At 40.7% G+C, this 23,562-nt stretch overlaps 1 protein-coding gene across 1 annotated transcript in view; it reads left to right on the forward strand.

The window, feature by feature from the left end:
* The first annotated feature begins 2,657 nt into the window (after positions 1–2,657).
* Positions 2,658–23,562, forward strand: part of gjc1 (gap junction protein gamma 1) — a 69,997-nt gene continuing 49,092 nt past the window's right edge. Inside the window, exon 1 of the mRNA XM_072442900.1 lies at positions 2,658–2,707. The gene's annotated coding sequence lies outside the window, so the exon portion shown is untranslated. The remainder of the gene's footprint in view (positions 2,708–23,562) is intronic.

Genomic DNA, 23,562 nt, shown 5'->3' on the forward strand with positions numbered 1-23,562 from the left:
GACACACACACACACAAAATAAAGTGACATTTTATTAAACTGAATTGGTTCAGTAAAGTGTGACGAAGCTAAAATATCAGCTTTTGCCGATTTAAGATAAAAGATGAAGATGTTTTGGCTCATATTGACAGATAATGTTTCTTATTATGTCTCTAATAATGTCTCTTCAGGGCTGCTGCGTTTACACATGATTTTCTAATGTTGACTTAATTTGGTGTTTTTATACCTGTTGTACATATCAATTATAGTATTACAACAATCGAGTAGGTATTTGTGAAGAAAACGTTGAAAATCTGTAGAAAATGACAGGAAGTGACATCACACTAGGGACACTCACTCCAGTCAAAGTTTAGGCATAATTTACACAAAGAAACAACCTTTTTGACTCTCTATAAATTAATTCAACAAAATAAAGTCGCTCTCATATATTTTTATTTGTCAAGTTAAAAAAAATTGCGACATTAGATAAGTTTTTGCCCAGTGTTTGATGGGTAATTTCCTAGCGTGATGTCATTAATTACAAACAGGAAGTGCAATTCTAAAATGTGCTATTCTATGATAACATTTTGATAATTTTTAAGCAAAATTCTAAATACATTTTAGCTCAATGAGTCGTCCGACCTGTAGGGGGCACTTTAAATCTCACCCATCCAAACACATCTTCTAACCTGCTTAGTCTCTTATATACAACTATATAAATGCATATACATATATTTGTATAACTTATTACATCAGTACTGCAGATGTTTTACAGGAGTTCCTTTTATTTTTTTTTTACATCACCACCAGGAAACAGTGAAAAAAACAAAATATAAACCAGATATGAATCAATATGAGGCATATGACATAATGCTTGCTCTAGAAACCCTGCATTTGATGATGCCTTTTGTTTCCGTGTCCTTGAGCAAGATTATCCGTGTTATGTGCACAGGTGGGCCACTTTTTACAGAAATTTGACTTCTCAGAGTAGTTTTTGTACTATTAGTTTTATACTTGAGTTACAATTTAACAATACTCTTTCTTGGGTAAAATGTTTGGATGTTTGGCTGGAGTAAGTCTACAAGTGACAAAACTTAACATTGATTTAATTTGTGTTTCTTGTGCCGCTCTTTCAGATTTTATTAAGTCAATTATTTGTGTTTATCTTTGAAAACACCAGAATTTGTGCAAAGCGTTTATTCTTCCAATTAAATCAACTTTCAAATGACAAATCAGATGTCACCTCCAGACAATTCCTCTCCCCAAATCCTTTGATTTTAACACTTCCTTGAGTAATTTCTTGTACTTTTACTTTTCAAGTGACATGAACTACATCTAATCAAAGTGGACAACGGCCTTTCACTTTTCTACTAACCCTAATAAAGTAATAAGAATACAAAAACACTGTATTAAATGTATCTGCTCTTCCATATTTAACGGTTCATCCTCGCGTAAAATTGTCCGTGTTAAAGCAGATGTTCATGCGCACGAGACTGCTGCGTGACCTCTCGTGAGCGCGCACTGTCAAAGCCACGGGCGCGCGCAACATCCTCCACGTTCCTCCACGCAAAGAGAGAGAGAGCGGGAGAGAGGGAGAGAGGGGGAGAGAGAGGGAGAGAGGGAGAGAGGGGGAGAGAGAGGGAGAGAGGGAGGGAGAGAGGGAGAGAGGGAGGGAGAGAGGGAGAGAGGGGGAGAGAGAGGGAGAGAGGGAGGGAGAGAGGGAGGGAGAGAGAGAGAGGGAGAGAGAGGGGGAGAGAGAGAGAGGGAGAGAGAGGGAGAGAGGGAGGGAGAGAGGGAGAGAGGGAGGGAGAGAGGGAGGGAGAGAGAGAGAGGGAGAGAGAGGGGGAGAGAGAGAGAGGGAGAGAGGGGGAGAGAGAGGGAGAGAGGGGGAGAGAGAGGGAGAGAGGGAGGGAGAGAGGGAGAGAGGGAGGGAGAGAGGGAGGGAGAGAGAGAGAGGGAGAGGGAGGGAGAGAGGGGGAGAGGGAGAGAGAGAGAGGGAGAGAGAGAGAGGGTCGCGAGGCTTCCGGTGTCCGCTGTCACTCACGCGCTGATCCCAATCATCCAAGCCGCTGTCAGAAGACCCACGCGGCGCCGATAAATACGACTCCGGAACGCGACGTGCGGCTGCGTGAACGCGATCCGCACCGTGCCGCGGCTCTCCCGAGCGACTCCTACTTCTGCGAGACCCCCGGGGGTAAACGAGGGACTACGCGTGCGGCGACGGTACCGGAGCCAGCTGGCGCGCGCGAGGAGGAGCGTCTTTCTTGTTCACACTTTTGTTCCCCTCCAGACGCGGGACGCAACAGCTTCTGAGATCTCCGACTTTTGCACCGAATCGTGGAGCTCGTGCCCAAAATAAATAAATAGAAAATGACCACGCTATTGTTTGGCCGCGTCGCCGTAACGGAGCGGGCCCGCGGGATCTTTGGCACCGGTTTTACGCGGCAGACCACATAGTTCGACCCGCCGGAGACTTGCGCGGCGCGTGGGTGAGCCCCCGGGGCATGCAGGAGTGCCCGCTGGTGCCGTGACGAGACCCCCCCCCCAAAAAAAAGACTGGCCTGAGACCCCCCAAAAGACTGAGGCTTGAGCGTTCGTCCCGCGCGGCTCCGTCCTCGCGTTGGGGGGGCTACAGTTTGGACCTGACCAAGTCCAACGTCCCCTTAAGGAAGAACGCGACAACAACGTCATCTTACACCTTTAAACATCTTCACGGACTCGCGGAGCGGTAAGGACCCCCCCCACACCCCGGTGTCTGTCCTGTCTTTGTCCGGTGGTGGATCTCCCCCCCCAAAAAAATCCCACTTGATTGGCGTCGCGCTGCTGGGGGTCCGCGGTGCGTTTTTGGGGCACACGACGCACGCGCGCGCTTCAGAGCCACGTCCGTCCGTCGTCCCCCCCCCCCCCCCGCGGACCGGACAGAGGCACGGTGCGGGATGAGGGCTGCCGCGTGCAACAAGAGAGCAACTTGTCTGAACCGCGAGCCGAAGCAGATCAAACCGGTGCGCGCAGCTACAAAAAACACGCACAACAACAAAAAAAAAAAAACGCGCACCAAAAAAAAAAAAAAACGCGCAACGCAATTTGGAGCGCGCGCGTCGTGTCGTAATCGTGCCAATTAAGCGCGCATTGGGCAAAGATGGAATTGCGATGTTGCAGAATGTGTTGTTCTTTGTGCGGTCGGTCCCTGCTGTGTGTGCGGCGCGTGGGTGAATGGGCGGTGCAGGTTTTGGGGCTGAATCCACTACGTTTTACAGAAGCACGTGCGGCGCTCACTACCAGGCGCTCAGGGGAAATCTACTACACTATTGAGACTGACGGCTTCTTCATTTTGATTTGATTTCCCCTGACGTGTGTGGCTTTTGTGTTGATTAAAGGCTGTTGATGATGTCTGAAACGTTCCAAAAATGTGAGGTTTCGTGGCGCGCGCTTGACGGACAATAGCAGGTGTGAGTATCTGCAGTGTGATCTGATTGTGTGGCTTATGTTGCATCACATGTGGGTTTGTGGGAATGGAGGAAGGCGAATTGTTTCTGTCAGTGAAGACTACAATTATTATTAAAACACACACACACACACACACACACACAAAACCTGACTCATAAACAACACATATTAGAGATACGATTATTGCCTAATTTATCAGGATTATTTTGGTCACAATGTTATTCTACAAATGTACAAATAACATTAAATCATATCAGCACAATCTGCACTTAATCTAGGGTCTTTCCATTCAGTCTTAATATCATCATTGAGAAAACGAAGGCGAATAACTGCCTCGAAAGCTTAAAACGCATGCGATCGTGACGTTTTTTCGTACAAATTTACCGTAACATTAAACATTAATATTGCAAAATTTCTCCTCGCTGACGTTTTGAAGTGATTTGTTCCTCGGTGTTGCACGAGCTCACGTTAAAAACATGCCAAATTGCACGTTTATCCGCGTCGACCCTGCCAAAAAACACCTCCACACATTTAAAACCCAAAGATATTATGAGAAATTAACTGTACGGAGAATATAAACGTGTCTTCTTGCCATTTGTGCTTTTTGCTCCTTCCAAATGACACTGTAATACAATCTTTACTACTTATTTCAACCTCAAACATCCCCTTTAACACACACTACCCCTAAAACCACCGTGCCATCTCTCCATTTGTGCATTTGAGTGAATTCCTAATACCGTGAGCGCACCTTGCCCCTCCGAGCCCTGGTCCCGGAGTGCAAACCCGCGTGGGGCATTATCCATCTTGATGCCAAAGCGCTTCATTGTGTGCGATTCCTTAGAAATATTCCACGCTGGTGTCTGTAAAGAACATTTGTCATTGCCGTCGCAGCAGAAGCTCAAATATAAAGCACCGTAATGAGTTCTTCTCTGCTCGGCGTGCGCTTTAGGAGATCTTCGGTCGCCGTGTGAAAGTGATGGATTTGGTACATTTCCAGTTCAAATAGAAGCGCGTGGATTGTGCTTGCTTTGCGTGCGATGCAGACTAACAACAGGAAGTGGCACTGACATTTGCTTTGGGAGCGTTTGTATTTATAATCTCCTCAAGTTTAGGATCAGCGAGAGCGATTTGGTCGAGAGGCGGGTTTTTGTGAATTTCACCTTGATTGTTACTGGTTTCGGTCTCATGTTAATCCTGAATATTAGCGTTAGCATCTAGTCGCTGTCGTTTACCCAATTGCTTTACTTGTAAAGAGGATAAGAAATTGTACTTGTATTTTCGTCTGTCAGAATATTTGCTGTATTGAAAGGTTTGTAGCAAACTATTAAAACATTGCAATTTATAGTTGATTTTTAATAATCAACTGTATTAAGGAGAGTGTGGGAAATCTCGTTTAACATGTGACTGTTTCTCACATTCGTGACCAGCTCAATGAAATAGAACTTTCAGTATGACAAAATAAAGTATTTTGTAGATTGATTTAAAACAATTTAATTTAGCTTCTAAAGTAGTCACAATTCTTACTTTTTAGGATCATTTACGATTATATTCTGATCTGAATAATCAAGATTTTTCGATTAACCGATTCCGAACTTCCACAGTGGCTTCTTCAGTAACTTCTTTTGTAACTTCCTCTGTAGTTTCTTCTGTTGCTTCTTCAGTGTCTTCTTCTGTGGCTTCTTCTGTGGCTTCTTCTGTGGCTTCTTCTTCTGTGGCTTCTTCAGTAACTTCTTTTGTAACTTCCTCTGTAGTTTCTTCAGTGGCTTCTTCAGTGTCTTCTTCTGTGGCTTCTTCAGTGTCTTCTTCTGTGGCTTCTTCAGTGGCTTCTTCTGTGGCTTCTTCAGTGGCTTCTTCTGTGGCTTCTTCAGTGGCTTCTTCTGTGGCTTCTTCAGTGGCTTCTTCTGTGGCTTCTTCAGTGGCTTCTTCTGTGGCTTCTTCAGTGGCTTCTCCTGTGGCTTCTTCTGTGGCTTCTTCTGTGGCTTCTTCTGTGGCTTCTTCTTCTGTGGCTTCTTCAGTAACTTCTTTTGTAACTTCCTCTGTAGTTTCTTCTGTTGCTTCTTCAGTGTCTTCTTCTGTGGCTTCTTCAGTGGCTTCTTCTGTGGCTTCTTCAGTGTCTTCTTCTGTGGCTTCTTCAGTGGCTTCTTCTGTGGCTTCTTCAGTGGCTTCTTCTGTGGCTTCTTCAGTGGCTTCTTCTGTGGCTTCTTCAGTGGCTTCTTCTGTGGCTTCTTCAGTGGCTTCTTCTGTGGCTTCTTCAGTGGCTTCTCCTGTGGCTTCTTCTGTGGCTTCTTCTGTGGCTTCTTCTGTGGCTTCTTCTTCTGTGGCTTCTTCAGTAACTTCTTTTGTAACTTCCTCTGTAGTTTCTTCTGTTGCTTCTTCAGTGTCTTCTTCTGTGGCTTCTTCAGTGGCTTCTTCTGTGGCTTCTTCAGTGGCTTCTTCTGTGGCTTCTTCAGTGGCTTCTTCTGTGGCTTCTTCAGTGGCTTCTTCTGTGGCTTCTTCTGTGGCTTCTTCAGTGGCTTATTCAGTGGCTTCTTCAGTGGCTTCTTCTGTGGCTTCTTCTGTGGCTTCTTCTGTGGCTTCTTCAGTGGCTTATTCAGTGGCTTCTTCAGTGGCTTCTTCAGTGGCTTCTTCTGTGGCTTCTTCTGTGGCTTCTTCTGTGGCTTCTCCTGTGGCTTCTTCTGTGGCTTCTTCTGTGGCTTCTTCTGTGGCTTCTTCTGTGGCTTCTTCTGTGGCTTCTTCTGTGGCTTCTTCTGTGGCTTCTTCAATTTTTACAATGAACAAAATGTAAAATAAGGATCTGCTGATGTTGAAGTTCAATAAAAAGTACGTGAAAAAAGTACATTATGTGTCCTTTAAAGCGCCCTCTACAGGCTGGACCACTCACTGAACTAAAATGCAGTTAAGATAAATATATTTTTAATTTTGCAATATATTATACAAATGTTTTCACAGAATTGCAAATTTTTAAGGTTTATCATTTCACTTCCTGTTTGCAGTTGATGACATCACACCAGGGAAGTACCCGGCAAACACTGGGCAAAAAATCATCTAATGTTACAATTTATTTTATTTGACAAATAAAAATAAATGAAAGCGAGTTTATTTTGTTGAATTAAATAATTAGACAGTCAAAAAAGTTGTTAATTTTGTGTAAATTATGCATAAACTTGGAAGACTGCTGTGAGGTCACGTTCTACAGATTTTTCAAGGTTTTCTCCACAAATACTTACTCAATTTGTGTAAAACTATAATATATACGCATGAATACACCAAAAAAAGTAAAAATTTAAAAATCGTAAAAACCTGTCATAAGCACTTTAACATGGAAAATATCATGTGTTTTAATTACAGTGGAGCATGATGTCACTTCCTGTCATTTTCTACAAATTTTTCAACATTTTCTCCACAAATACTTACTCGATTTGTGTAAAACTATAATATATACGTACAACATGCATGAATACACCAAAAAAAGTCAAAATTAAAAAAAATTAAAAACCTTTCATGGGCACTTTAACACGTAAAATATTGCATATTTTAATTACAGTGGAGCATGATGTCACTTCCTGTCATTTTCTACACATTTTTCAACATTTTCTCTACAAATACTTACTCAATTTGTGTAAAACTATAATATATACGTACAACAGGCATGAATACGCCAAAAAAAGTCAAAATAAAAAAAACTTATAAACCTGTCATAAGCACTTTAACATGTAAAATATCACATGTTTTAATTACAGTGGAGCATGACATCACTTTTGCATGTGCAGAGTTGGAGCTGGGTTTTCTATACAGCACCTGTCGCCCAGTTAATCACAACGCCGTCTTTGGTCGGGTGCCAGCAGATGCATATACCGCCATTCGTCCTTTTCGTCCCGCCGTCCCTGCCCTAAGTGCGCTTTTGGCATATCGCGTCTCCTTTAGGCGTTTACTGTAGCCGCTATAATGAATCGCTTTTCCATACGTTCAACTGTGCCCGCGCCACCTCTCCAATCTATTATACTTGTGTGCGCGTGTGGCCAGTCCCAAGTACAGCGAAACCCTGTCCACCCCCGCGCCAAGAGAGATGAGTCCGGGATTCTCGGTGGCAGCCAGAAGAAGGCAGGAGTTTGGCGCCGTGACCGATGTGCCCGCCGTCGTACCTTTTTTTTTTTTTTTTTTATGTTTTTCTATTACTTTGCTTCTGGAGTTCTGGCTCGGTGTGAGGTATCCATCCGTCCACCGCCCCCCAAAAAGGAAAAAAAAGGCCTGAGCTGGCAGATAAAAGTGATACACTGTGCATGAATGTTTATTAAATGATCGGCAAGTGTCCCAGAAAAGTCAGGCGTCTACAAGCTCCGGGGCGCAAAAAAAAGTGATTTATGATGGAACGAGGGGGAGGAGAAGAATATACGGCCCAGGAGAGGCGTGGGGTTTGAAGTTCTCCTCTTCTAATGCACTGTAGACGAAGAGCGCACTGGGTGATTTGCAGACTTTGACCTTTCAATGGCAAATGTGGAAGGCTGATGATCGATTGAGACTGCAGTTTATAGACATACATCTTTCACACAGTTTTTCTGACATAAAAGGTTTGGAAACGATTAGCATTTTTTATTTTTTAGCTTTGACAATGAGCTTTATTATACATTATATATGGGGTACATTTTAAGGATGTGGCGTTTGTAAAATGTCCTCTGTGGAAAATCCCCCTTTTAAAAAAAACTTTATTTATAGATTTTTTTTTTTTCGCAATTAAAAAGTTAGTTTGTTTTTATACTAAAGAACATACAAAAACAAACACAGAGAAAAAGAAAGAGCAGCAGACATCCAACAAACAAATAAATGAAAAAAAAAAATAAAGTCATGGTCTAGAGAACCCTACAAAAAACATCCAGTCTGTCAAATGTTTGAATGTCAGTTCAAATGTATTTTTTTTCCATTTTATATCCAGTATAATGTTCAGTCCTTTTTCACCGCTGCCAGGACGATGTTCCAGAGAAAGCTGCTGGTTGTGACAGGAGTCCTCTGTGTTTGAGGACCAAACACAGAGTTCTGAAACCCAGTGGGATGGTGATGTCATAAATTGTCCGTAAAGCTTTGTTGATCTCAAAACTTGTGAACAACTGGACAATTCCAGAACACGTGATAGTGGTTTGCCTCCTGCTGCCACATCCTCTCCAACAGTCTGCACTTTCCTGTGAGTAACAGGCACTTTGACATAGAATTCAGTACTTTGACAGAATTCCCTCCAAACATGTGAACCCGTGGTTCTGCAGTGAGATGTACATATACTTTCCCACTCTTCATCATCCACAACAAAATGCATCTTTGTCATGAGGTGGCGGATTTTTATTTTCTTTATTTTCTTTTCTTTATTTTTAGAACATAAAACAAAAACAGGGTAGGACCAGAGAGAACACCAGATGAGTAAAGAATACGTTTATAAATGAGGCGTGGCATCCAAAGAATATATGCTTATTAAATCCAAAATAAAAGATAAAAGATCCCATTTTGTCCATTGTTGCTCTATTTCAATTCCATTTCCATTTCCGTCTGGATAACAAGAAACAACTAGTTAAATTGCAAGTGAAATGAACAAGACATTCCCAAACAAGGCCGATAGAGCCATAAAAAAATCATTAAAATAAACTTTATGTCTCGTTAAATCATCCTTAAGCCATTGATTCTGCTCCTCAAGACAAGTTTGCATGTTCTCCTTGTGTTTGTGGCGTTTCTGAGTGAGACTGATGACGTTTCTTTTGAAGTTGTGTTTGTCCAGAGCTGCTTCTTCGTCCAGAACCGTCCCAATCGTTTACGTCTCGCTCCGAGCTCAGGCTAATGCTATATTCATGAGTAATAATAATGATCAATACAGCCGTTTATATCCCAGAGCTTAATTTTATTTGTAGCTTTGTTTAATTTACGATTAAAGTGCTCCTGGGCTTTTAATCAGCGCTGTGCTCACTCATTACAAACGTACACATCGTTCAGGGTTATTTGTGTTGTAACAACAGTGTACGGAGCTCAAACCTTTTCATACAAAGAAGAACAATGTGAAACTGTAATTATCAAATGATTTCCAAATGTTGAAATTTAAGCCCAATTTATTTATTTTTAAGATTTTGGATTCATTTAAAAACCTAAAAATACCTTCAAAATCTGTTTCCACTTTTGGATCATTTTTTTTTCAAGTTCAGACGAAGTCCAAACCAAGTCCAGACCAAGTTCAGACCAAGTCCAGACCAAGTTCAGACCAAGTCCAGACCAAGTTCAGACCAAGTCCAGACCAAGTTCAGACCAAGTCCAGACCAAGTCCAGACCAAGTCCAGACCAAGTCCAGACCAAGTCCAGACCAAGTCCAGACCAAATTCAGACCAAGTCCAGACCAAGTCCAGACCAAGTTCAGACCAAGTCCAGACCAAGTTCAGACCAAGTCCAGACCAAGTCCAGACCAAGTTCAGACCAAGTCCAGACCAAGTTCAGACCAAGTCCAAACCAAGTCCAAACCAAGTCCAGACCAAGTCCAAACCAAGTCCAAACCAAGTCCAAACCAAGTCCAGACCAAGTTCAGACCAAGTCCAAATCAAGTCCAGACAACAAACTAACACCTTTTTTGTCGGCGAAATCTAACTTAAAAAAAAAAAAATCTGAAACCTAAAAACTGAATTTACAAAAATAAATATTGACTTCTGGACATAAGCGAAACGTAACTTCTGTTTACATCTGTTTACAATAGAGTTAACTGCACCGCTTTGAATAATATCTATAGTTGAACTCTATTTTTGCTTTAAATTGAAATATTGACCAATCGCATTTACTTGTTGAACCTGAACCTTATTTTATTCAATATATCGCTTCTCTTAACCTGCATTTCATTTGTTTTCATTTATTTGAAGTGTGATTACTTTGAAACCAGACAGAAAAGTCATGATGGTCTGATGATCTATGCTTATAAAACTATATGTTAATACACCTCATTTCTCCATGACAAAACGACAATACACACATTTAAACCTAATGGGATAACGGTCCCGTGGCTGTGGCTGAACTGTTAAAGCGGCTGCACTTGACGCTCACGCCGTTGGCAGTAAACGCTTGTCCGTCCGACGACCTCGAACCCTCTTAATCACACCCTCTTCTGCCGCTTATGGCCTTAACGGCGTTTACGGGGCGTGGCAGCCGTGTCAGAGCGAGGGAATCCAGGCTCGTTGAACACACACAAAATACCTGGATATTTCAAAGCCAGTTAGCGAGAACTGCGTGGAAGAGCCCAAACATCTGAGAGAAAGAAATACCTGATTGATTGTGGCGTGATCCAAACTGCTGAACGCGCTGCGAGGACGTGATGTAATTAGAGGAATGCACGATGAGGAGAGACGCTTAATATCAAAGCGCCGGTCATGAAAGTGTAGAAAATGCACTGCGGTGTCCCCCACAGACCTAATGGTTCGGGACACAATAATCTTAAAGACGGATTGTTTTATTAAACCTTCTTTTTGTAATGGAAAAATTGTGAAAAGAAAACATTAAATACAAAAGAAATAGCACAGTTACACTTGCGCAAAATTAGTAACTTCGGCGATAGAGCGCCCCCTGCAGCTTCTTTGTGAAAATACATGATTAGAAAATAGACGTAAAAAGCTTTTCTTTTCCCCCCCACTTTTTTATTTATTTATTTTTTCCACTTTTTTCTTCTTTTTTACTATTTCCCCCCCTTTTTCTTCTTTTTTCACTTTTTTCTCTCTCACTTCCCCCCTCTTTTTTACACTTTCCCCCCTTTTTCTTCTTCTTTTTTATACTTTTTTTCTCTCACTTTTCTCCGCTTTTTCTTCTTTTTTTACACTTTCCCCCCCTTTTTCTTATTTTTGTCACTTTTTTTTCTCTCACTTCCCCCCCTTTTTCCTCTTTTTTACACTTTCCCCCCTTTTTCTTCTTCTTTTTTACACTTTTCCCCCCTTTTTCTTCTTTTTTCACTTTTTTTCTCTCACTTTTTTCTTTCCCCCCACTTTTTCTTTCTTTCTTTTTTAGAATAAGACAGTATAATCACTTACAAAAAACATTTCACATTGCCAAATATAAATAGCAGTGCCAGGGTTTCTCAGGAGAGTTGTCGCGGCGTCGCTGTCGGCAACAGACGACCGACACTTCAAACTCCTCAAAAATATACATTTAACCATCACAGGGATTTACAAAGACGTTCAATCAGGTGACAATTTTACTTAGTTCTGCTTTAAGTAGTTAAAATCATTAACGAGTGATAGATGTTAATTATTCAAAGCTCTACAGATCAAAAAAGCTGACAAAGATTTATTCTATTTTGAGCATTGTGAGAAGACAAACGATTCCTATTAGTGCAAATTAAAGGTCCCCACATATACCATAAATATAGTTCCAGCTATGTCAACGATTATTTTATTGTTACAATGATGAAAAATGTGTATTCAATTCATGTTCATTCATCGCACATTTAAAACAAGTTCGTTATGAATAAAGTATACGCTGCTCGATAAGCTCGGAAAGTAATAATCCCAATTATTTGAATCATAATCATAGAAAGAACAGACGTATCCATCACAAAACGGCTCATTTCAACTAAAAAGCTCCAAATGACAGGTACATTTTCAACATTTATGCGCACCTCAAGAGTCGAAAATAATAAAATGGATAATTGCGTGTAATAATGGCCGTTAAGATGATCGGCTGTAATTACATACCCCTGTCTTAGCTTAACCTGAAGTACTTATCATACTTAAGTGGGACTGTTTCACTGCGTTTTAATGGAGCAATTTTCTGGGCGAACAATTTCACAAACCGACGTCGTTCCGTACCGTTACTACTGAAATAACGACTACACCGAGACGCGGCCGTGCATCTGCAGATAAATGTGAAATGATTAAAACCACTCTCTAATTAAATTGTCATTAAATTTGGCTATAATAAGCTCCACGGTGGCGCTTTTAGACAAACGTTTGACCTTTCGTTTTAATCATTTGCGCGGCGATAAGAGCTCAAATCTGCTCGGTTTGAACGCGGTTGTGTGTGTTTTTTGTGCGTGTGCGCGTGTGGAATGGTGATTGTGCGTCGCGGCGGGGGAGGGGGGAGGGGTTTCTGTGACTCAGGATGACTGCTCAGGGAAACGAGCCCCACGGTCCCGCTCTGACCCCTCACGGACGACTCACGGACGACTCACGACGTCCCCGCGCATGATTCAAGGCGACGCGCGTTTACGGAAACGAAAGAGGACAGTCGGGATCTGACGACGACGGGGGGGGATTCGGTTCACGTCAAAGTCGATCGCGTGGGTTTGTTTAGGGTGAAAAAAAAAGAGGTGTTGTTGAATCAGGAGTTTGTCTGATTGGTTAAGTTTAAGATCGTGGAAGGTTGAGATGGTGTGGAATGCGAAAAGGGTCGATTTGACAGGTTAATTAATGTTATTATTGGGCTGATTAATTGCTGACAATAGAACATTTTGATAATCCTAGTCGTCATCTGGACTATACAGACTCTAAAACTCATATAAAAACTCATATAAAAAGACCCTTTTTTAATACAAATAGCAATTATTATATCAAAATGTGGGGGGAAAAACTGAAATTGATTGAGATTTTCATCAATTTTACACTTTATTTTCAAATATTCTCTATCTAGAAGCCTTGAGTCACCGTATTTACTTTTACTTGGTTGATAATGTATTTAAAAAGATCTCAATGTGCAACAGAAATAACTGTTTGACTAATTGTAAGTTGCAGCCATTGTGTAAAATCGTGTAAAAGTCAATCCTCAGTGAAAGTGCATGGTTTGGAGTCCGAACTTAGAGTATGTTGTGTTAAATGTCACCGATTAAAAGCCTGCCTCGCCCGTGCTCAAGAAATGAAGGCGTAAAATGTGAAATCAAACATTGCGATTGATCATTGTGGGTAAAATCACGGGTCGTTATTTTGCTGGGCCCTGCAGTGGCCAGTGGCGGTCGTGACGAAAGAGTACGAGCTGTAAATGAGTCAAATATGAGTACTCTGGTAACCTACTGTACCTGGATGAACAAAAGTAAATGCTGTAAACACAGATGTTAAGGCTGTGGTGCTGCGATGGAGAGAGAAGGATTTTAGAAGAGAAAATGATTCGAAAGGTATTCAATGCAAGCCGTACTGTACTGTACACGCCCGTATTACTGCATTATTACTAATACAAACGTTGACTCATTTTCAAACGGTGAAAGGAAGTGAAGTATATTGAAATAATTCAAACTCGTTCAATGTTTGTTGTGTCGCCGAAAAGCAGTTTTATGTCATAATTGCCATGTAAACTCTGCGTTGAAACAGGGTAAATACACTTCTACACGCTCCTTTTCAAACTATTTTCCTTTCTTTTTTATGTTCGATATAAACTCAACCAAACCAATGTTCACTGACAATGGCAATAAAGGTATATTTTGTGTTTTACAAATAGATTCGGGTGATTTTGACTCACAGTTTTTCTTTTACAATGTCATCTTTACGGAAAAAAGTCTGAGAAAAACAATTGCACATTCTTAAATACAACACAATGCTACACAATCAGAATTAATAAATACTGCGCGTCCCGTCGCATCACACTCTGGCCTTTTTCTCTCCCCTGAACACGTCGGACCGAAGTAAAAGATGCAAACGCGATGGCGAAGACGAGAGTCGAAAGGCCAGAGGCGCACCGAGGCGACCCGGGGCGAGTGTGGCTGAAGTCAGACGTCACTTCAGACTCGGAGGGCACCGCGACTCCAAACAGGCGCCGTCCCACCGCTGATGGCGTGAGTCTGGTGTTTAGAAGGGAGAATATGTCACCGTGGTACGTTTGATCATGTTTAGCTTCATACGTGTTACAGTTTTTTGTGTTACAGAGACACAAGTGATGAACAAAAGAAACGTCATAGAAGAAGGTTAGAGTTGGCAAAACGAGTGGATTTAAGGAGAAACTGATGTAGAGTAGCGTCTGTTTTTTTATTGTAGTACCACGTTTTAAGTACAAAAGGTGGCTAAAGGTGTTTAAAGGTGGTTAAAGGTGTTTAATGGTGGCTAAAGGTGTTTAAAGGTGGTTAAAGGTGTTTAATGGTGGTTGAAGGTGTTTAAAGGTGTTTAATGGTGTTTAATGGTGGCTAAAGGTGTTTAATGGTGTTTAAAGGTGTTTAATGGTGGTTAAAGGTGTTTAAAGGTGTTTAATGGTGTTTAATGGTGGCTAAAGGTGTTTAAAGGTGGTTAAAGGTGTTTAATGGTGGCTAAAGGTGTTTAAAGGTGGTTAAAGGTGTTTAATGGTGGTTAAAGGTGTTTAAAGGTGTTTAATGGTGTTTAATGGTGGCTAAAGGTGTTTAATGGTGTTTAAAGGTGTTTAATGGTGGCTAAAGGTGTTTAAAGGTGTTTGATGGTGGTTAAAGGTGTTTAATGGTGGTTAAAGGTGTTTAAAGGTGTTTAATGGTGGCTAAAGGTGTTTAAAGGTGGTTAAAGGTGTTTAATGGTGGTTAAAGGTGTTTAAAGGTGTTTAATGGTGGCTAAAGGTGTTTAAAGGTGTTTAATGGTGGCTAAAGGTGTTTAATGGTGTTTAAAGGTGTTTAATGGTGGCTAAAGGTGTTTAAAGGTGTTTGATGGTGGTTAAAGGTGTTTAATGGTGTTTAAAGGTGTTTAATGGTGGCTAAAGGTGTTTAAAGGTGTTTGATGGTGGTTAAAGGTGTTTAATGGTGGTTAAAGGTGTTTAAAGGTGTTTAATGGTGGTTAAAGGTGTTTAAAGGTGTTTAATGGTGGTTAAAGGTGTTTAATGGTGGTTAAAGGTGTTTAAAGGTGTTTAATGGTGGTTAAAGGTGTTTAATGGTGGTTAATGGTGGTCAAAGGTGTTTAAAGGTGTTTAATGGTGGTTAAAGGTGTTTAAAGGTGTTTAATGGTGGTTAAAGGTGTTTAATGGTGGTTAAAGGTGTTTAAAGGTGTTTAATGGTGGTTAAAGGTGTTTAAAGGTGGTTAAAGGTGTTTAAAGGTGTTTAATGGTGGTTAAAGGTGTTTAAAGGTGTTTAATGGTGTTTAAAGGTGTTTAATGGTGGTTAAAGGTGTTTAAAGGTGTTTAAAGGTGTTTAATGGTGGTTAAAGGTGTTTAAAGGTGGTTAAAGGTGTTTGATGGTGGTTAAAGGTGTTTAATGGTGGTTAAAGGTGTTTAATGGTGGTTAAAGGTGTTTAAAGGTGTTTAATGGTGTTTAATGGTGGCTAAAGGTGTTTAATGGTGTTTAAAGGTGTTTAATGGTGGCTAAAGGTGTTTAAAGGTGTTTGATGGTGGTTAAAGGTGTTTAATGGTGTTTAAAGGTGTTTAATGGTGGCTAAAGGTGTTTAAAGGTGTTTGATGGTGGTTAAAGGTGTTTAATGGTGTTTAATGGTGGCTAAAGGTGTTTAAAGGTGTTTAAAGGTGTTTAATGGTGGTTAAAGGTGTTTAAAGGTGTTTGATGGTGGTTAAAGGTGTTTAATGGTGTTTAAAGGTGTTTAATGGTGGCTAAAGGTGTTTAAAGGTGTTTGATGGTGGTTAAAGGTGTTTAATGGTGGTTAAAGGTGTTTAAAGGTGTTTAATGGTGGCTAAAGGTGTTTAAAGGTGTTTAATGGTGGTTAAAGGTGTTTAAAGGTGTTTAATGGTGGTTACAGGTGTTTAATGGTGGTTAAAGGTGTTTAAAGGTGTTTAATGGTGTTTAAAGGTGTTTAATGGTGGTTAAAGGTGTTTAAAGGTGTTTAATGGTGGTTAAAGGTGTTTAATGGTGGTTAAAGGTGTTTAATGGTGGTTAATGGTGGTCAAAGGTGTTTAAAGGTGTTTAATGGTGGTTAAAGGTGTTTAAAGGTGTTTAATGGTGGTTAAAGGTGTTTAATGGTGGTTAAAGGTGTTTAAAGGTGTTTAATGGTGGTTAAAGGTGTTTAAAGGTGTTTAATGGTGGTTAAAGGTGTTTAAAGGTGTTTGATGGTGGTTAAAGGTGTTTAATGGTGTTTAAAGGTGTTTAATGGTGGCTAAAGGTGTTTAAAGGTGTTTGATGGTGGTTAAAGGTGTTTAATGGTGGTTAAAGGTGTTTAAAGGTGTTTAATGGTGGCTAAAGGTGTTTAAAGGTGTTTAATGGTGGTTAAAGGTGTTTAATGGTGGTTAATGGTGGTCAAAGGTGTTTAAAGGTGTTTAATGGTGGTTAAAGGTGTTTAAAGGTGTTTAATGGTGGTTAAAGGTGTTTAATGGTGGTTAAAGGTGTTTAAAGGTGTTTAATGGTGGTTAAAGGTGTTTAAAGGTGTTTGATGGTGGTTAAAGGTGTTTAATGGTGTTTAAAGGTGTTTAATGGTGGCTAAAGGTGTTTAAAGGTGTTTGATGGTGGTTAAAGGTGTTTAATGGTGGTTAAAGGTGTTTAAAGGTGTTTAATGGTGGCTAAAGGTGGTTAAAGGTGTTTAAAGGTGTTTAATGGTGTTTAAAGGTGTTTAATGGTGGTTAAAGGTGTTTAAAGGTGTTTAATGGTGGTTAAAGGTGTTTAATGGTGGTTAAAGGTGTTTAATGGTGGTTAAAAGTGGTTAAAGGTGGCTAAAGGTGTTTAAAGGTGCACTTTGTCACTTTTATGAGGCCACCGAGATGTTATTGTTTATACAGTTTCTCCGCAGATCTGGCCCGTGAATTGGCTCGGTAGTGTCACCTGCTTGTCTCCATGGAGATTGGTAATATTATTGCCATGGAGACCGAGCAGCTGCAAGTGCTTCATACTTCATATTTTCTATTAGGTTTTGACAGGGTTTGAAATTGTATTCATCGAAACTGTGAATGTGTCAAATGTCTGGCGTGAACAAGTTTCCTTTCTCTGAACAAGCTCCAGCATTGTAGTACTGTCACAAAGTAGTTTTTGAAAAATAAATTAAAAAAATACTCAACAGCGCTCTGTATCAACAAACTCAAAGTAGTATCACAATTATAAGGATGTCAGGATTATTAAGGTTAACTAATTATTTGTGAGAATCGCAGTTTAATCTATTATTCCAGAAGTAAAACAAACGTTTATGTGCCGACACCATTACTTTTCCATTCAGCAAGTTTAATACGAAAAAGCCATTGTGAAAATAAATTCTTCATGTTTTATTAAGGCTAATTAAGATGTAGTGTATGTAATGTAAAGTAGTACCTGTAATTCCACTTAAAGCTGAATTCTGCCCGTCTATAAGAGGCTCCTAAACTGAACCGACTCCATGTGCTTCTGTTGGCACCAAACGCCCTGAGCAGAACGCCACTGCAGCGCTGCAGCTGGAGCCGGTGCAGCGAGCGGACATGTTTCCGCTCCACTGTGAACATGCATATTCACCGCGTACATGTGTGCTTGCTGACACATTTACATACGAGCTGGACGGCTGCGGCGCGCTCGGTGATTCGGCCTGACAGGTTACGCTGCGTCCCCGGGGTCAGTGAAGCGGGGGGAGAGGGGGCGGGGCCGTGAAGTGACAGCCCTCTCTCATTCGCGTTGTCGCCCGTCAAACACGAAGGACGTCTCGCGGGTTTGATTTGACGTTTCGTGCGTTGGCCGGTCGTGTCCGAGCCGCAAACGTCGTGGAAATGGTGTAAGTGTGCAAAATGTTTATAAGTAAAGCTGGGAAATATGATTGTTTTTCTGGGTTTTTTTGCAATTGTGATTGGATTTGTGATATGTTTTCAAACCATTAAAGTGCCAGTGACAGATTTTTACGATTTTCTAATTTTGACATTATTTGGTGCGTTTATACCTGTCGTACATATAAATCATAGTTTGACACCAATCGAGCAGGTATTTGTGGAGAAAACGTTGAAAAATCTGTAGAAAATGACAGGAAGTGACATTAGGGACACTCATTCCAGTCTTTAGAATCAGAAAAAGTTTATTGCCATTGTCAATTAACAAAAATTCACAAACATAGGACCTTGCTTTGGTGATTCGATGCAACACAAACCAATAAAACAATGAAGAGCACTCGGACACACAATTTAAGACCAAAAACAGACAAAACAAAGAGCACCGAAACGCCCAGGCAGCCTTCAGCGGCGCCATCTTGGATGCAAGAAAACTGTTCATTTACTTTCCCATTCTTCATCCGTCAACACAAATTTCCAGTATATTTAGTAGATCTATCTGTCCCCTTTTCACATTAAAGCTGTCCTGCCGCCCATCACACATACCAGATATATAACAGAGTACCAGATATATAACAGAGTACCAGATATATAACAGAGTACCAGATATATAACAGAGTACCAGATATATAATATATATATAAGTATATTTAGCTTCAGTAACATGTACTCTGTGATGTATGACACAGCCTTCTCGCTTGTGTGTCTCCTTAGTTCACATGCTTCACATTCTTCTTCTTCTTCTTCTTCTTCTTCTTCTTCTTCTTCTTCTTCTTCTTCTTCTTCTTCTTCTTCTTCTTCTTCTTCTTCTTCTTCTTCTTCTTCTTCTTCTTCTTCTTCTTCTTCTTCTTCTTCTTCTTCTTCTTCATCTCTTCATCTTCTTCATCATCTTCTTCTTTACCATCTTCTTCATCTTCTTCTTCATTATCTTCATTATCTTCATCATCTTCATCATCTTCTTCATCTTCTTATTCATCATCATCTTCATCTTCTTCTTCATTAACTTCATCATCTTCTTCAACTTCTTCTTCATCATCATCTTCTTCATCTTCGTCTTCATCTTCATCTTCATCTTCATCTTCTTCTTCTTCATGTTCTGTATCTTCATCTTCATCTTCTTCTTCATCTTCCTCATCTTCCTCATCATATTCTTCTTCATCTTCTTCATATTTTCCTTCATCATCTTCTTCATCATCATCATCTTCTGCTTATTCCTCTTCTTCTTCCTCCTCTTTTTTCTTCTTCTTCTTCCTCTTCCTTCTCCTCTTCTTCTTGAGTTCAAACTGTCATGTCTGAGTGAAACACACCTGGATGGCGCCTGTGCCCCGCGTTGCCCTGCATTAAACCCCCGCAGAGAAACGTTTGCCTGTTGACGGTGTGTGTTGGCGGGCGCTCGCGTCTGATTGGTCGAATGCTGGCAGCGGTGTCCCCTCTGCTTCCTGTCACGGGCCGAGCCGAACGGAGCGGCGGCGAGTTCACGGTCGGCGGCTCCGGCTCCGCTCTAAACGTACAATCCAGGACAAAACGGCAGGAATGCAGACACGCGACGCACGGCACTCATGTACGAGTCGTGACACGTGCAATTCATTTCAATGACTTTGATTAGTCATGATGTATTTACTTAATGGGCCTTTATTATTTTACTTATAAATGTGTTTTTTCTGGCTTTTTTCAGTATATTTATTCATATTTACCCAAGATGCAAATGTATTTTCTTTTCTAGTATAAATGTTATAAATGTCTTCTTGTCAATGTGCAATGTTCTATGCCACATAAGAAATTAAATCAAAACTAGTCAAATTAAGATTCGTGTTCTGAAATCATGTTAGCGTACGGTTGTGAGCGTTCGGTTGTGAGCGTGCGGGATTGTGAGCGTGAGGCGGTTGTGAGCGTACGGTTGTGAGCGTTCGGTTGTGAGCGTGCGGGATTGTGAGCGTGAGGCGGTTGTGAGCGTACGGTTGTGAGCGTTCGGTTGTGAGCGTGCGGGATTGTGAGCGTGAGGCGGTTGTGAGCGTACGGTTGTGAGCGTACGGGTGTGAGCGTACGGGTGTGAGCGTACGGGTGTGAGCGTACTGGTGTGAGCGTACGGGTGTGAGCGTACAGTTGTGAGCGTACGGGTGTGAGCGTACGGGTGTGAGCGTGCGGTTGTGAGCGTACAGTTATTAGCGTGCGGTTGTGAGCGTGCACGGTTGTGAGCGCACGGTTGTGAGCGTACTTGTGAGCGCACGTTGTGAGCGTACGGAAGGTTTTTGGAAAGTCGGCGTTATCGGCAAAAACGTTCAGCGTATTTTCACACAAAGCTTCTACTGCGCCGAGAAATACAGCAAAAAAACGCATCTTCGTCAGCAAAAAGGCGGATAATAAATCTGCTTTCACTCACAACGCTCCAGCTTTTTGCTCTTGAAAATATGACTGAAATGATTAGTCAGCAAAGAAAAAATATAGTCTACAGTATCAACCGATTAATCGGCAAAGCGACCGAAAGACAACAGCCCGATACAATATAAAGTGTTTTCTAGAAATAGAAGGAAAAAAATCCCATCCCACTTCCACTTTTTCACTGTTATTTATTGATTTTGAATATTGGATTAATGACATAATTCGCTTGCTCTTAAAATAATATAAAATTGTCAATGTCGGAGTTGAAATACTTCATTGTCCTTTACATTTGACCTATTCCATTTTCCCATTCCAAAAAAAACACAAACCTGACCAAAAGTGTACAACGCGAGGAGATCTAGAGCTTTAGGTTTGTTTATCTGGCAAATTTATTGATTTTTCATATTTAGTCACGTCAAAATCGCGCGTTTAAATCGATAATCGTGATTATTCAAGCCCCAGTATAACCGTAAGAACTAAAATAATAGTAACCGTGACTATTTTAGAAGCAAAATCAAGTCTTTTTTTGTTTGTTTGGATCTATAAAATCCAGAAAAACATATAAATGTAAAGTACTTTTTCCAGTCATAGCGAATAATGGTAAAATGGTGATGTAGTGTTCTGGTCAAGTACTGCAGCTAATTCTCTCAATGGAGCGATAGTAAAAGCTGACGGTAATAAAAGTCTATAATAAGCCTCTCGTGCGGCTGTGGCAATAGGTTATTTTTAGCTGCCGTTCCATATACAACGTGCTCCTCCAGATGCCGAGATGCCCCGGGTCATTCACTGTTTACTCCGTGTCCCGTGGCGACCTCACCAAGACCTCAATGAAGTACTTTGTCTATTAAACGCTCAGGCTTTTCAGTCATTCCATCCTCTGTCAGTGAAGGTTTGCACTTTGGAGTTCAGACTTTGGGAGAAGAAACCGCACTATTTTGTGGGTTAAACGAATCGCTAATGTACGGTTGATTTCACTTTTAGACAAAATTGCACATCAAATACATATAAAAACTGTACATTCTGCTTTGTTTCTTTCATATTTTGATTTAAGTCTAATATTAACCATGCACGGGTTGGATTTGAATGACACTGGTATAAAGTCTGTCTTGTTTATTATCAGAAAATCAATGCTAAAAGTCCTTTTAATTTAGTTTTTTAAAAGAACAAAGAAGATCGAATAGAAAAACAATAAATAAAATAAATAAAATAAATAAAATAAATAAAATAAATAAAATAAATAAAATAAATAAAATAAATAAAATAAATTGAATAAATTGAATAAATTAAAAATTAAATTAAAATAAATAGATGAATAAAATAAAAATAAAAAAAAGGAAACACAATCAGGCCCAGCCCTAATTATAATGGTTTAAAGTAAAATAAAAGTGTCATTTTATGTATGTCCAGCTACAAAGTGGACACGTTGACCAAATATTTGACAGTGGTTTTGATGTGCTGAAAGAGGAAGGAAGGGTTGTGCAGTTAGCGTGAGCAGGCGGCCGTAATGTTTTGCCCCGTCAGTGTTATGCAAACAAGTGATGTCCCAGAGTCGTAGCGCGAGACAGAAGACTTTTGTTTACCATCACTACAGGGCCCGGAGACATGAACGCAAAACAAACCACTGACCGTTCAAGACTGTCGAGCCTGCGCTTCCTCACCACAAGGTTTAAACAGTCCTGGTGTCAAATTGGTAACTAAGAAGGCCGTTCGTGCGTAATGTAAGGCTGTTCAATCCTTCCTCCGATTGCGAGGATGGAGCATGGAACATTCGTGAACATTTTGTCCCTCAAATAGGTACATTAGAAGCAGTAAAACGTGCAAGAAATTAGAACATTAGACCTGTTTAACGACAGAAATCTCTCTTATCTGGATCACCAAATCACCCGACGCGCCTCCTCAAGCCAAACTCAAGCCAAACTCAAACAGAACCGTGCAATCAGGTGTGTTCATTCCAGCGACGTACGAGTAACAAAGGAGCTCGTCAGTCCCAAAATCAGACATTTCATATCTGTGTTTTTCAACCCTCGGATAGTGGCCGTGTTTGTTTCGATACAGATGGACCGCGCATGCCTCTCGATTGGCTAATCCACCTGTCAATCATGCCCAGCTGGACTCGAGGAGATAAAAGTTGCGTCTTTGTATCGGAGATGTTTTTCTTGCAACTGTAAATTTAAGTATTTGTCAAAAGGAAGAAGCGGTTGTGAATCGGTTGCCGTGTGAGAAGCTCAAGTCGTCCCTGATAAATAAACTGCAGGTGGACACAGCGTTTTGGCCTCATCGGGGTGTTTCTAGTAGTGTTTCCCCATTCGCCAAAACCAACAATAAAAAGACAAACAGACATTTCAAAAGCCGTGTGCTATTTAAAGTCGCCGCCTGAAGCTCTTCTGTCAAACGGATGCTTTCTTTTCCGTTGTAGACGCTTGAATGTCGGAGTGTTCCGGGCTGCCGGCACTAGCTCTGGAGCATCTGCGTCCGCCCGGGGCCCGTCTCCTCCCCTTCACACCGGGGCGGTCCGTGGCCCAGACCGTCCCGGGGCGGTGGGGGGAGCGCTCATGTATGAATGTTACTTTGTTTAAACATGGCTCCGGGATCAGAGCGGGGAGCAGAGGACAGAGCGGGGCTGTCCTGGCGGACGCCGCACGTGCCGCTGATGTAACGAGGACGGGACCGTGACGTGTACGCAGTCGTGGAGGGTTCTGGGACGAATGTGTTTCAGGGGGAACGGGTGAATGTGTGAGGCCGGGCGATATGAGAGAGAAGACGATCATGATCTTTTCCTTTGCTCATATTGATTTAAATTATTGAGCCTAAGTTTGCTTTTAATAGCATTTAATTGAAGAAAAAACACACAAATAAATAGACTTTTCATTCACAGAAAAAAAGGTATTTCAATTTGATTTGTATTAATGGATTTCAATGTAAATTCCTTGGAAAAATAAATACAAAATAAATAAAATAAACAAAATGAATAAAATGAATAAAATGAATAAAATGAATAAAATGAATAAAATGAATAAAATGAATAAATACATACAATACATACAATACATACAATACATACAATACATACATAAGATGAATAAGATAAATAAAATAAATAAGATAAACAAATAATAAATAAAATAAATAAAATAAATAAAATAAATAAAATAAATAAAATAAATAAAA

Source organism: Eucyclogobius newberryi, unplaced genomic scaffold (assembly GCF_026437365.1).
Source record: "Eucyclogobius newberryi isolate DKJ021-1_F unplaced genomic scaffold, fEucNew1.0.hap1 SCAF_13, whole genome shotgun sequence".
Lineage (NCBI taxonomy): Eukaryota > Metazoa > Chordata > Actinopteri > Gobiiformes > Gobiidae > Eucyclogobius > Eucyclogobius newberryi.